Below are 13,484 nucleotides of genomic sequence, written 5' to 3' on the forward strand. Positions count from 1 at the left end.
ATCACTAGTTTTTTTGATTATATCTCCACGCAATTCAATTGCAAAATCAAAACTTTAAGATCGGACAATGGATCCGAATTCATGAACACATATTTACAAAATTGGTTCATTGATAAAGGAATCATACACCAACGTAGTTGTACTTACACACCTCAACAAAACGAGGTGGTTGAACGCAAACACCGCCACATTCTTGAAGTGGCCCGTTCCTTACGCCTTCAAGCGAATCTTCCTCTCCTTTTTTGGGGGGAATGTGTGTTAACGGCCGTTTATTTGATAAACAAATTACCAACACCTAACCTAAAAGGTAAGTCTCCTCATGAAATTATAGTTGGATCTCCTCCAAATCTTTCCCACCTTCGTGTGTTTGGTTGCCTTTGTTTTGCCCGAATTCCTTTGGTCAAAACAAAGATGGATGCTCGCTCTTCCGCCGGAATATTTCTTGGTTATCCTAGTGGACAGAAAGGATATCGTATTTACGACATCTCGACAAAACGAATATTTATTTCACGAGATGTAACGTTTGTCGAGACTCGGTTTCCGATGTCATCTTCTCCTCCGGCAGCACCGTCCTCTCCTTGTCCGACGTCACACCTGTCCATTGATGACAATGGCACTTTTGACTTTCCGGCGAACGTCCCTAAGCACACTGTCCAGACGACGAACAGCAGCTCGGACGAAGCTGCTGTTCCTGTCGGTTCTGGACAGGTTAACGAAACAGGGGTGCCTACAGACACCCCTGCTAGTCCTTCTTCGGGTTCTCTACAGACCACCTCCCCTTCGGGGATGCCTGCAGATTCCACTGATGAGCTCCCTGGTCCAGGAGCGCCCTCATCATCAGTCCCTTCCTTACCCATTGACGCCTCCTCGTCGTCTCCATCACCGACCGTCGCTCCCACTTCAGATTCCGACGACGAGAACTCCGGTCGACCCAAGAGGGCTCGCCGGCCACCAGCCCACCTTGCGGACTATATATGTTCCAACACGAGTATAATCAAGTATCCACTTGAAAAATATTTCTCTATTAACTCGTTTTCCACTTCCCATCAACAATTCCTCTCTTCGGTTTTAACAACAACCGAACCAACCTCTTTCACTCAAGCAATGAAGTCCTCTCATTGGAAAGACGCCATGGCCAAAGAAATTTCGGCCTTAGAAGAAAATAAAACTTGGACAATTACAAGTTTACCACCTGGCAAGAAACCCATCGGTTGTAAATGGGTATATAAAATCAAATTCAAATCTGATGGCTCCATTGAACGCTATAAAGCACGCTTGGTAGCCAAAGGCTACACCCAAATCGAAGGATTAGATTACAATGACACCTTTGCTCCAGTCGCTAAACTAGTTACTGTTCGTGTCCTTCTCTCCATCGCCGCCATCAAAGGCTGGACTCTCCATCAATTGGATGTCAATAACGCTTTCCTTCAAGGAGATTTGAATGAAGAGGTTTACATGAAACTTCCCCCCGGATTTTCCTCTCAGGGGGAGTCTAAAGTATGCCGCCTCCACAAATCCCTTTATGGACTAAAACAAGCCTCCCGTCAATGGTTTTCTAAATTTTCATCCGTTCTTATCAAACGTGGTTTTTCTCAATCTAAGAGTGACTATTCCCTTTTTACTTTTCGTTCTCACTCCACTCAAATTTATGTTCTCGTCTACGTAGACGATATAATCATCACGGGAAATAATGATCATGCTATTTCCCAGTTGAAATTTTTTCTTAATAAGGCATTCTCCTTAAAAGATTTGGGCCGCCTACAATACTTTCTTGGAATTGAAGTATCTCGCTCTTCTCAAGGCATATTTCTATGTCAACGAAAATATGCACTTGATATTCTAAAAGATTCTGGACTAACCGCTGCACGTCCTTCGGAGTTCCCTATGGAACAAAAACTCCGTCTCTCTCCAACCGACGGGATACCATTGGCCGATCCGTCAATTTACCGTCGTCTCATTGGCCGACTACTTTATTTAACGGTCACACGACCGGACATAACTTTTGCAGTAAACAACCTCAGTCAATTCATGCAAACACCTAGTCAAGTACACCTAGACGCTGCTCATCGCGTACTACGATACTTGAAAGGTACACTTGATAAAGGAGTCTTCTTATCCGCAAACAGCTCTCTCCACATTACAGGATACTGTGATTCAGATTGGGCTGGTTGTCCTTCGACCCGTAGATCAACTACAGGATACTTTACAATGATTGGGTCCAGTCCTCTTTCCTGGAAATCAAAGAAACAACCTACAGTTGCCAAATCTTCGGCAGAAGCAGAATATCGAGCTTTAGCCATTCTTACATGTGAATTACAATGGCTCAAGTATTTATTACTTGACTTTGGAATTGATCACTCTGATCCGATGACAGTTTACTGTGACAATCGGGCCGCACTCCACATTGCTGACAACCCCGTCTTCCACGAACGTACCAAACACATTGAGATAGATTGCCACATCGTTCGTGAAAAGATCAAAGACAACGTCATTGCCATGCGCTTCACCAGTTCAGATAATCAGTTAGCGGATATCTTCACAAAACCACTTGGGGCAGAACCGTTCAAGAACATTATTGGCAAGTTAGGCGTTACTTCCATTCCCGCTCTAACTTGAGGGGGAGTGTTAGAAGGTTTACTCCACTCGGCTAAACCGAGTGGATTAGTCCATAGTTAGGAAAAGGATTCCTAGTGTAATTAGGAATCCTAGTGCTATTAGGATTGTTGTATTAGATAGAGTTTAAAGAGTTTTATATTTCTAAAACTTCTCCGATGTAAACCTATATAAAGAGATCCATACATAATGTAAAACATAAGTTGTAAGTGTGAATAAATAAGGTATTTACCTATCTCTCTCTCTCACGATCAACTCTTCACCATCATCTTCTTCTCTCGGCTTACCCGTATATCTCCATCACTACACTCGGTTATAACCGAGAAGTGATATCATCAAACTCTCGGTCATACCCGAGAGTCTCAAGCTGCCAACCTCGGTTATAACCGAGAGTCACTCATCATCATCTTCCTCGGGTTCAACCGAGAGCTATCCAAGTTATCATCCCTCTCGGCTTTCACCAGATCATCTCCTCCATAACTCGACTTAATTCGAGTTATACTCACAAAGGTATTTATCGTTTCACAGAGTCGATACAATGGTTTAAAGTGGTTCAATCAAAGATCCCTCCATAATCTCGTCCTACATCCACGACAAATCAATGTATTAATAGTCACCACAATTGTGGGTATGATGCATTACATTCGTTTTTTTTATCTGTCACGTTATTCATGTATCTCGTTAGACAAGTCTATTAAAACTTAAAGATGTCGTTTCATTTGATTAGGTCAATATAGAGTCATCGTCATGTAATTTACCTTGTAAGTTATTCTCCTGATCATACCAAAAGAAAGAAAAACCACAATGTTTTTATATTTGTATAATACATCAAACGGTTGTCAACCCTGCAAGTTTCTTTGTTAATATACTTCCCAAAATAAACCAACTAATTACTTAATTAGTCTCCTCACTAAATTTGAGTTTACACGAGTATACCACCCTTTCTTAAACTCAAACGGTATAATGCCCATCATGATCCTCAACTTGAAGAATGAATCAATCTTCAATGACTTAGTGATAGACTTCACATCAATTTCTTTGTCCTTCACAAGCTGACGAATGTAATGATATTTTAAGTCTAAGTATTATGAATCCCTAAAAGCTTAAGCGTCTCCAGAAATAGTGACATTGTTAGTATCCTAAAGAAGAATCAAACTATTAGAGAAGATATTTGGGGACGATGAAGATGACATGGTTGGTGGTAAATCGGATCAATTTCTAGGATAGGTTCGATAGCTTCCGCGACTTTCAGTTCTAACATATTTGATAAAGCGAGAGTGGGACTTGAAGAAAGTCTATCTATCTCACTGATTTATCTCTTTAGAAACCCTTTTTCTTGTCAGCCTAGACACCTGGAACCCTGTGCATGCCTTACTTTAGTCTTCAAACATGGTCAGGAGGTTTGCAGAAGTTAACTCATCACCTTGAGCATTGATCTACCTCGAAAAAAACGTGAGGTGGATTCGAGTCAGCTTTTTACCCCTGAGGATTGTTCTAGTTAGAGAGATAAAACAAGGAGGTCTACGGAAGTCAACTCGACACTTTAGGCACTGCTCTGCCTCGAAGTAACCGAAGAGGTGATTCTGAGTTAGCTTGGCCCCAGAGCTCTGCTCTAATAAAAAGACAAAGTAGGGAGGTCTGCAGGAGTAAGCTCGAGACCTTAATCTCTACCATGCCTGAAGAGAATAATAGGTATGCAGAAATTCAAATGGTACCAAAGATCTGCTTTTCACTCGTGAGCCATTACTGTCAGAAGATTTGTTAGTGCCATAAGATGCACATTCGATAGGTATTAGCACTTTGAGACTTATTTTGCCTATACCTAAAATAGCATACTCCAGCAGCATGACCCCACCTTTTACAGATCCCACAAGGTACTGTAGAAAAATCAAAGTCTTCTGCTTTTTGATTTCTATATTGATTATTTGAAGAAGTTAAAACAGTACCTTCCTTCTTAGTAATAGCTTGATTTCTATAGAAAGTAGGAGAGGGTTTTGGTTTCTAACCTTGTCTGTAACTTGATCTATTGACATAGTAGACTTCATGAGCAGAATCTTTGGTAGATAACCATTGCTCATGCTGACCAAGCCTTGACTTGAGTTGAGCTAAAGAAAGAGATTCATTATTTGCTCTTAAGGCAATAACAAACTGATCATATTCTGAAGATAGACCATGAATTGCAATTCGAACTAGCTCAGACTCAGTCACTTTATCATGGACAGACAAGAGTGAATCAGAAATAAGCTTGATTTCTCTAAGATACTCAGCTATAGAGGCATCACCTTTTTTAATGTTTTGAAGTTTTCTTCTAATTAGTTGATCTTTCCTTGATTCTAAACCTTCATTGTTAGTGAGATCAAGGTAATTCCATATCTCTTGAGCAGATTGAAGACCATAGATGTCAAAATAGATTGATTTTGACAGTGTGCTCTTGAGATAAGATTTGACAAAACTTTCCTTTGTCCTCCATTGCTGATAATCTGGATTTATCTGTTCAACTCCATGAATGACTTTCAATTGAGGTGGTTCTTCAATGGAACCATTAACAAAACCTATGAGTTCATAGGTATTAAGCATTGTTTCGACTTGGTCTCTCCATATAAGATAGTTGGAATCATCCAACTTTTCAGTAATAAAGCTGGTTACTGCTGAAATGGGAGGAAGATTACCTTGATTTGCGGAAGCTATGAATAAGCTTGAAAAAACAGTAAGTTTTCTTTGATAATCACTGTTAGATTGATGATTTTTGTGTTGTAGTAACGAATTTTAACTTGAAATGTTTGATTTTGCGAGATGTTTGATCTTAAATTTGAGATTGTTGTTGAGTTTGGGAGAAAGCTTGATGAAAATCTATCCTGGAAGCTGATACCATGTAAGAAATTCTCCAACCCTAATTTTATTTCAATCTAAAATGTTGATTACAACTTGTATTTATACTAGTAAAGAAGAAGAAGAAGAAGAGAAAGAGAAGATCTGTTATTATAACAGAATTAGTTATAATAACAGATTTAGTTTTAACAAACTAATTCAGTTTAGTAACTAATCTTTATTATTTGTATTTCAGCTGACTCGTGAGTGCCTTCAGACAATTGTGACTTGCTGACTTGTGGCTGCCTTCAGACATGGATTGACTTGACCAAGGAGACCATGACCAGGGTTTGACTAATAGTCAAAATGTCTTGACTGGTCCACATATAAAAGGATACTAGAGAAAACCCTAACTCATTTTCTCTCTATGCGAAACCCTAGCCTCTCTTCTGTTCGAAACCCTTCTTCTCTTCTGTTCGAAAACCTAGCATCTTCTTCATGTAATACCTTCTGTTAACAGCTTCTAACACCAATAACACGTGGTTGTCATCAAGCTGGTGTTATCACACCACATCATCTCAGCTGATGCTTTGCTAGTGGTCTTTAAACCTATATAAGCATATCAAGTTTGTCTTAAAGGGAAATGATTCTTACACACTCTCATTGAATTACTTCTTTAACTTAAAAACACTTGATTGACTTGAGTGTCAGAGTGCCTTTTTTGCGGGTTCATCCATATCAGGTTGTTACAAGTTAAGGAAAGACATTAAAGAGAATCACTAGATCAATTTTCCCGGAGATGCCCGAAAAATCACGTTCTAACATCAAAATTTTGGCGCTAGAGGAATGGGTTGTCACTTTAGCAACCTTTAAACGTTTGTGGAACGCGAATTCAGCAATTCTAAGCACTCCATTTTACCAAATTCAATCACAACATATTCTATAACTCGAATCTGAACTACCATGTCTAGAGAAGAAAATCTAGCATCATAAATTGTTTGCGTTAAAAGAAGAGAAGATGAGAGATGCTGGTGCATTATAAATGAAAGAAACAAACATGTTAAGCGTAGAAGAAGAAATGGATCAAATGAGAAAGCAAAGAGACTGCGACAATAAGAGAACCTCTTCAATCTCTCTTCACAAACTTATTTGCTACACTGAACGATCATGTCCCTTTTGCATCAATGACAAGATTTAGTAGCCATAGAGAACTTCGACAGAAGGAGGAAACATCAAGAAAAAAAGCAAGAGGAAAAACAAAGAGAAATAAAGAAGCTCCAAAAGAACACGAGGAAGCAGCCTCAGCTGCTGAATGAAAAGGTCGTCACGAGTTCGAATAATTCATGTTTAGAGTTACAAAAGAGAAGATGAAAGGCCTTTTTTCGGATCACTAATGGTGCAGTAACTTGCGAAAATGAAACAAAAGGTAGCAGAAAAGGAGACTGGTTGCGTAAGCTATCTCCACTTTCGTTGAACTTAGAAATCTTGAATGTCGAAGACCAAGGGAGTTTAATGTCGTGTCCTGGAGCCTTATGATAGGTCTGTCAATCTAGAAACATTCATCTATGACTGCATAACTCTGATGAGTCTAACAAACAGAAGGACTCCTGGTATGCTTTTGTGGAGCCAGAATCTATCAAATCTTTTGAAGAACTATCCACAACTTTTTTCACGGTACTCTACAGTAGAAAAATGCCAGAAAAGAATTCAAAAAACCTGCTAAACTTGGTTTTGGGTAGAAAAGAGACATTTAAAGATTAATGGCGAGGTTCAAAAACGAGATGGTGTTGATTCCCTATATCAACAACAATATAGCTAGAGATGCTCTGGAGAAAGGAGTAAAAAACGCACTCCTAGATAGCTAAAACGAAACCTAGTACTTTAAGAGGCAAAGCTGATTATCGAGGTACACACCTTGATAGTAGTCGAAGAAGGACGTCGCAAGATCAACGAAGAGCACTGACCCCAGATGCATCATTCTCGCAGAAGAGGGGGAGAGAAAGACATACATCTAGTGTCGGATGATAGTGATCGGTTCCAAAAATCAGGACCAGATTAAAGAGACTACAGACCCTTGAACGTGAGAAGAAATTAATGGTGTGTTTGGATGCAGGAATCATGAATCCACGGATTCATGAATCCAAATGATTCATGATTCCATGGATTCATGAATCCAAATAATTTTTTTTGGTGTGTTTGGTAACCTATAAGAATCCTAGAATTCTTGTTTCCTTCATCTAAAATCCTTTGGCTTGTTTGGCAAAATTATTGGATTCTTACAAAATAAGTTTTTTAATTAAAATAATACCTTCATATTCATGAATAATATCCAAAAAAGAAAATCTCATCCAAGTATTGTCTTAAAAATAAAGAGTAAGTACTGGTAAAAAAATAATGTCATCTCTTGTCCATGCTAAAATAATTTGCTCTCGATCCACATAAGTTGTTCATCTGGTTCCATTGTTAAGAAAAACCTCCTTCTTTCAACATCATGATGGAACCATTCCAAGCAATTGATCTTTGTCTCTGTATCTAACTGGAGGGTGTCAAGTGCTTTCTTTACGTCTCTAATAGTTCAACAAAATAAGCATGTAAATAAAACAAGTACACAAATTCATAATTCATATCGTTCTAAAAATCAATGACATATCATTCTAAAAATCAAATACATATCGTTCTAAAAATCAATGAAATATCATTCTAAAAATCAAATACATATCGCTCTAAAATATAAGTTCATATTATTTTTCACAAATCTCCTTATATTTTAGAATAATATGAACTTATATTTTAGAGCGATATGTATTTGATTTTTAGAATGATATGTCATTGATTTTTAGAACGATATGTATTTGATTTTTAGAATGATATGTCATTGATATTTCAGAATGATATGAATTATGAATTTGTACTTGTTTTATTTACATGCTTATTTTGTTGAACTATTAGAGATGAGTGAAGTTGATTCGCAAAAAAAGGAGAACGTGACATGGACTGTTCCAATGGACAAAGCGATGCTTGACACTTTAAGAGAACAAACTCTTCTTGGCAACAAAGGTAAAGGTGGTAATGCCGGTTGGAAAGGACCTGCTTTTGTTGCTATTTCAAATGTTGTTCAACCCTTATGTCAACAAAAAATCAGCAAAGCTAACATTCAAAATCGAATAAAAACAATGAAGAAGTCAAAAAAAGGTGTGGAAGAACTTCTGAAACTTAGCGGCTTCGGTTAGAGCTCTAGTAGGAATATGGTTATTGCTGAGGATCTAGTATGGGATGAACTTATACAAGTAAGTTAAATACCTTCAATGACTATCTTACATGAATTTATCACAAGAGTTATGAGAATGCTTTCAAGTTCTAATACTAGCTAATTTATCACTATCATGAATTTATCGAACATAGATATCATGAATTTGTCAAACATAGGATATCAAATTCGAAATCATTCTGTCTATGAGTTTTCATGAATTGGGTTAGTATCGGTGGTGGGGTTGTGGATGAAAGGTGATAGGCAACTAAGGTGACCTAACGAGACAGACTTGAGTATTTTTGTTATAGAGTTATGATTCCAGCTTTTAGTCCTACCCAAAACCCACTTTTTTGAGTAACAGTTACAACAGCTACAACAACTAGAGTTTGTTTTTCTTGAATTTTAGCCGAAAATAGATACTATGTTTGAGTTGGTAATTTAACAATGAACAATATACTATGTTTTTATACTTTGATTCCGTCTATAACAATATTTGATTTTGCTCTGACCCACCAAACCATCCTTATCTTGTTGTGATTAATCGTTAAATAGTTGCAACTATTCTTCTTCTTTGTCACAAATGATTATGACTGTCGATCTTATGTTTTTGGTCATGGTGGTGGTTGTGGTGATTTTATTAGATTTCCATATTAGCACTCTACAGTGGGCAACTTATGGGGGTTTGTTAGTTTTCGTTTCTACAGTGTGATCGTAAAGATGACTCAGACATAGTTTAACAATGAAATAACTCAAATGTCTGTGTCATTTCTAGTGAGAAAAAGTTTTGATATTGATATGAATTCTATTGCTATTGTGATATATTTTGGTTCATGTTTTAGTTTATTTCTGCATTTTTAGTACCTGCGTTCGAGTGATTCGACTTACCGATGTCGTTGACATTATTAAGCTTCAGTTTACATGATTACAAATTGAATCTTAGATAAGAACACAAATAATGATAGTGATCAGTACTGACTAGAAAAGTTATAGGTATCGAGGGATATTTAACTCTTGTTCAGTAAATTATAAAAACTCTCGATTTTGGAATGCAAGAATTGTAATTGCTATAGATCTTTTGATGGTTCGTACGAAACTTATTTTTCATCCTTATACTCGTATAACACCCATTAATTGCTATAGATTTTGTAATGGAAGAATTGTAATTGCTATAGGTGATAGGCAACTGTTAGTCCTGCCCAAAACCCACTTTCTCTACTAAACATATCTCTAATGAAATCATTTTTTCATGTTGGGTACTTGCCTTCAATCTGTTTCCAAAAACATGCGCATTTTTGTTATGTACTAGAGTTATTTTATGGTTCAGGTTGTATATTATAGCAGTGAATTACTTTACTTCCATGCATTTTTGTTATAGAGTTATGATTCTAGCTTTTATTTGTGGTTTTCTTATGGTTTTCTCTCTATTATTTGTAGGCAAGACCAAAATTGAAATTTTTAAGAAACAAGTCCGTTGACTTGTACCTAGAGATGGTTGAAGTGTTTGGAGACGAACCGACAGTTGGGGATAAAGAAACAACAACTAATCTTACAACCGATAATGAGTCTAACACAAATGAAGGAGCTCCTTCTACCGAAGTTGATGTTGACTGCGATTCTTTTGATGTTGGCGGTGATCAATGTCGCTCCTCTTCATCTAAACGTGGCGGCTCCGTTCTAGAGACACGCAATAAGCGTAATCGTTCTATTTCAGCAACTTTGAGAGATGACTGGAGTACGTTTCGCAATTGAAAATGTTGCTAATGCAATGGCCCAAAGGAACAACATGGACGACAATTGCTAGAAACAAGTAAAGAAAGCACTTGACACCCTCCAGTTAGATACAGAGACAAAGATCAATTGCTTGGAATGGTTCCATCATATTGATGTTGAAAGAAGGAGGTTTTTCTTAACAATGGAACCAGATGAACAACTTATGTGGATCGAGAGCAAATTATTTTAGCATGGACAAGAGATGACATTATTTTTTTACCAGTACTTACTTTTTATTTTTAAGACAATACTTGGATGAGATTTTCTTTTTTGGATATTATTCATGAATATGAAGGTATTATTTTAATTAAAAACTTATTTTGTAAGAATCCAATTATGTTTGCCAAACAAGCCAAAGGATTTTAGATGAAGGAAACAAGAATTCTAGGATTCTTATAGGTTACCAAACACACCATTAGTACTCTTCAACCAGTACTTGGGAATTTACTCGATCGAATTTCAAAATCTTAAGCGATATAAAAGCTTCACTAGTCGAACAGTTTAGAAGCAACTCGATCGAATGTTAAGAAACCATACCAACGGTCTTGGGAAAAGTTTTCAATAAATAGTTTCACTTTTGTTGGTTTTTATTTGGGTAATTTGGGTATAGCTTATATTTGTTTGATCATATTTTCTTATGATATTTATATTCTAATATTGCAGCAGAAGAAGGGTCACTTGTGCCATTGAAAGATCTTTTCAATTAATATTGTAATCTCATATAGATCAGATGTAAAGGGCGTGGGTAGTTGATTTGGTCTGAATTTCTTTGTAAATAAATATTCAATGTTGAGCACTATGACAAATGAATGTGACGGATTAGGAATGAAAGAATGGATGGATACCACGGATTCTTTGAAAAAAAAAGGAAGAGAGATTTGGGCTACATTTGCTACGGTAGTTTTAAACACAATGTCTTAAAGTGTTATTGGCGCTCCGCTCAAAACAAATTTTAGAGTGAGATTGTGAAAGAAAGTGGCGCCAATAACACTCTAGAGACGCCTTTATTTACCTTTGAGCTATATATACTAGGTGTTAAATTGAGAGATGTAGAGAGACACAAGAGAGAAGTATGAATTCAAAGGTGAATTGTATTGACTTGAATATGAAGTATTTATAGGCTTTACATAGGTCCTATTTACATAATTAGAAGTGCAAATATCTTACATAAATATTGATAAATACAAAGTATTGGAAAGCTAAATACATGCAAGTATTGGTGATCGTTGGATCCTGACACATGATCCGTTTGATAGTCTTCAATCCTTTGAGATGATCTTCCTTCCCAATTGTGCTTTATTCAATATATTATTTCAATAGATATTGTAATAATATACAAATACAATATATGTGTATATATGATTTGTATATTATTCCAATATTCTTTATATCATATATTATAATATGATGGGAATATTATCCCAATAGTATTGGTATATTCTCCAATATAATATAATGAATATATTATTCCAATACCCCCCCCCCCCCCCCCCCCCCCCCACCGCAAGTTGGAGCAGGTGAAGAAATTTGATACAAGCCCAACTTGGATGCTAACTGGTGAAACGGGTCTGAACCAAGCGGCTTTGTGAAAATGTCAGCTACTTGTTCGGAAGAGCGGATGTGGGTCGTCTTAATAAGACCGGACTCAAGTTTCTCACGAACAAAGTGACAATCGAGCTCGATATGTTTAGTTCGTTCGTGAAAAACAGGATTTGTCGCAATGTGTATTGCCGCCATATTGTCGCAATAAACCTGAAATGGTTCAGGAATTAGAATGCGTAAGTCCTGAAATAGATATTTCAACCATTGAAGTTCTGCTGTTAGAGAAGCAAGGGCTCGATATTCTGCTTCTGCGGAGGATCGAGAAACAGTCGGTTGTTTCTTGGATTTCCAAGATAATGGGCTTGCACCTAACATAGTGAAGTAGCCGGTGGTAGAACGCCGAGTAATAGGACAACTGGCCCAATCAGAATCAGTGAAGCCAGAAATGGTGAGAGAGCTGGACGATGAAAGGACAATCCCATGATCTAGGGTACCTTTCAAGTATCGTAGAACTCGAGTCGCCGCATCCATATGGGTAGTGCGGGGGTGTTGCATAAATTGACTAAGGTAGTTGACCGAAAATGCAATGTCAGGTCGCGTAACAGTGACATAAAGAAGTCGACCAATCAGACGACGAAATTGTGTGGGGTCATCTAAAGGTGTACCGTCTGTCGGTAGCAATTTCAAATGTTGTTCCATTGGGAATGAAACAGGTTTGGCTCCGAGGAGACCAGAGTCTCGAAGAATGTCTAAGGTGTACTTTCGTTGGCAGAGAAAGATACCCTTGGGCGAACGAGAAACTTTAATTCCAAGAAAGTATTGGAGGCGTCCTAGATTTTTAAGGGAAAATCGTTGTTCAAGACGCTGCCGAAGAGATTGAATCGCCTTGTCATTATTGCCCGTGAGGATGATATCATCAACATAGACAAGAATGTAAATTACAGTCGAACCATGAAAATAACAGAAAAGAAAATGGTCGGAGGAAGATTGGTTGAACCCTTCGGCCTTTAGACCGGTAGAAAATTTAGCAAACCATTGTCTGGAGGCTTGTTTCAAACCATAGAGAGATTTGTTCAAGCGACATACTTGATTATTGCCTGGTTTGCCAAAACCAGGTGGGATGTTCATGTACACCTCTTCATTTAAGTCACCTTGAAGAAATGCATTGTTGACATCCAATTGATGGAGTGGCCATCCTCGGATGGCAGCAAGAGAGAGTAAGACACGAACAGTGACCAATTTGGCGACTGGGGCGAAGGTGTCGTGATAGTCGATGCCCTCAACTTGGGTATAACCCTTGGCAACGAGTCGCGCTTTATGACGTTCAATTGAACCATCAGAGCGGTATTTTATTTTGTAAATCCACTTACAACCAATGGGTTTCTTGCCAGGTGGTAAAGGGGTCAGATCCCACGTGTTGTTCTGTTCGAGGGCTGAGATTTCTTTAGCCATAGCGTCACGCCATTTTGGAATTTCCTTGGCGGCCGTATAAGATTTTGGT

This window comes from Eschscholzia californica, unplaced genomic scaffold (assembly GCF_041429995.1).
Source record: "Eschscholzia californica isolate CP2 unplaced genomic scaffold, dmEscCali1.0.p SCAF_6, whole genome shotgun sequence".
Classification (NCBI taxonomy): domain Eukaryota; kingdom Viridiplantae; phylum Streptophyta; class Magnoliopsida; order Ranunculales; family Papaveraceae; genus Eschscholzia; species Eschscholzia californica.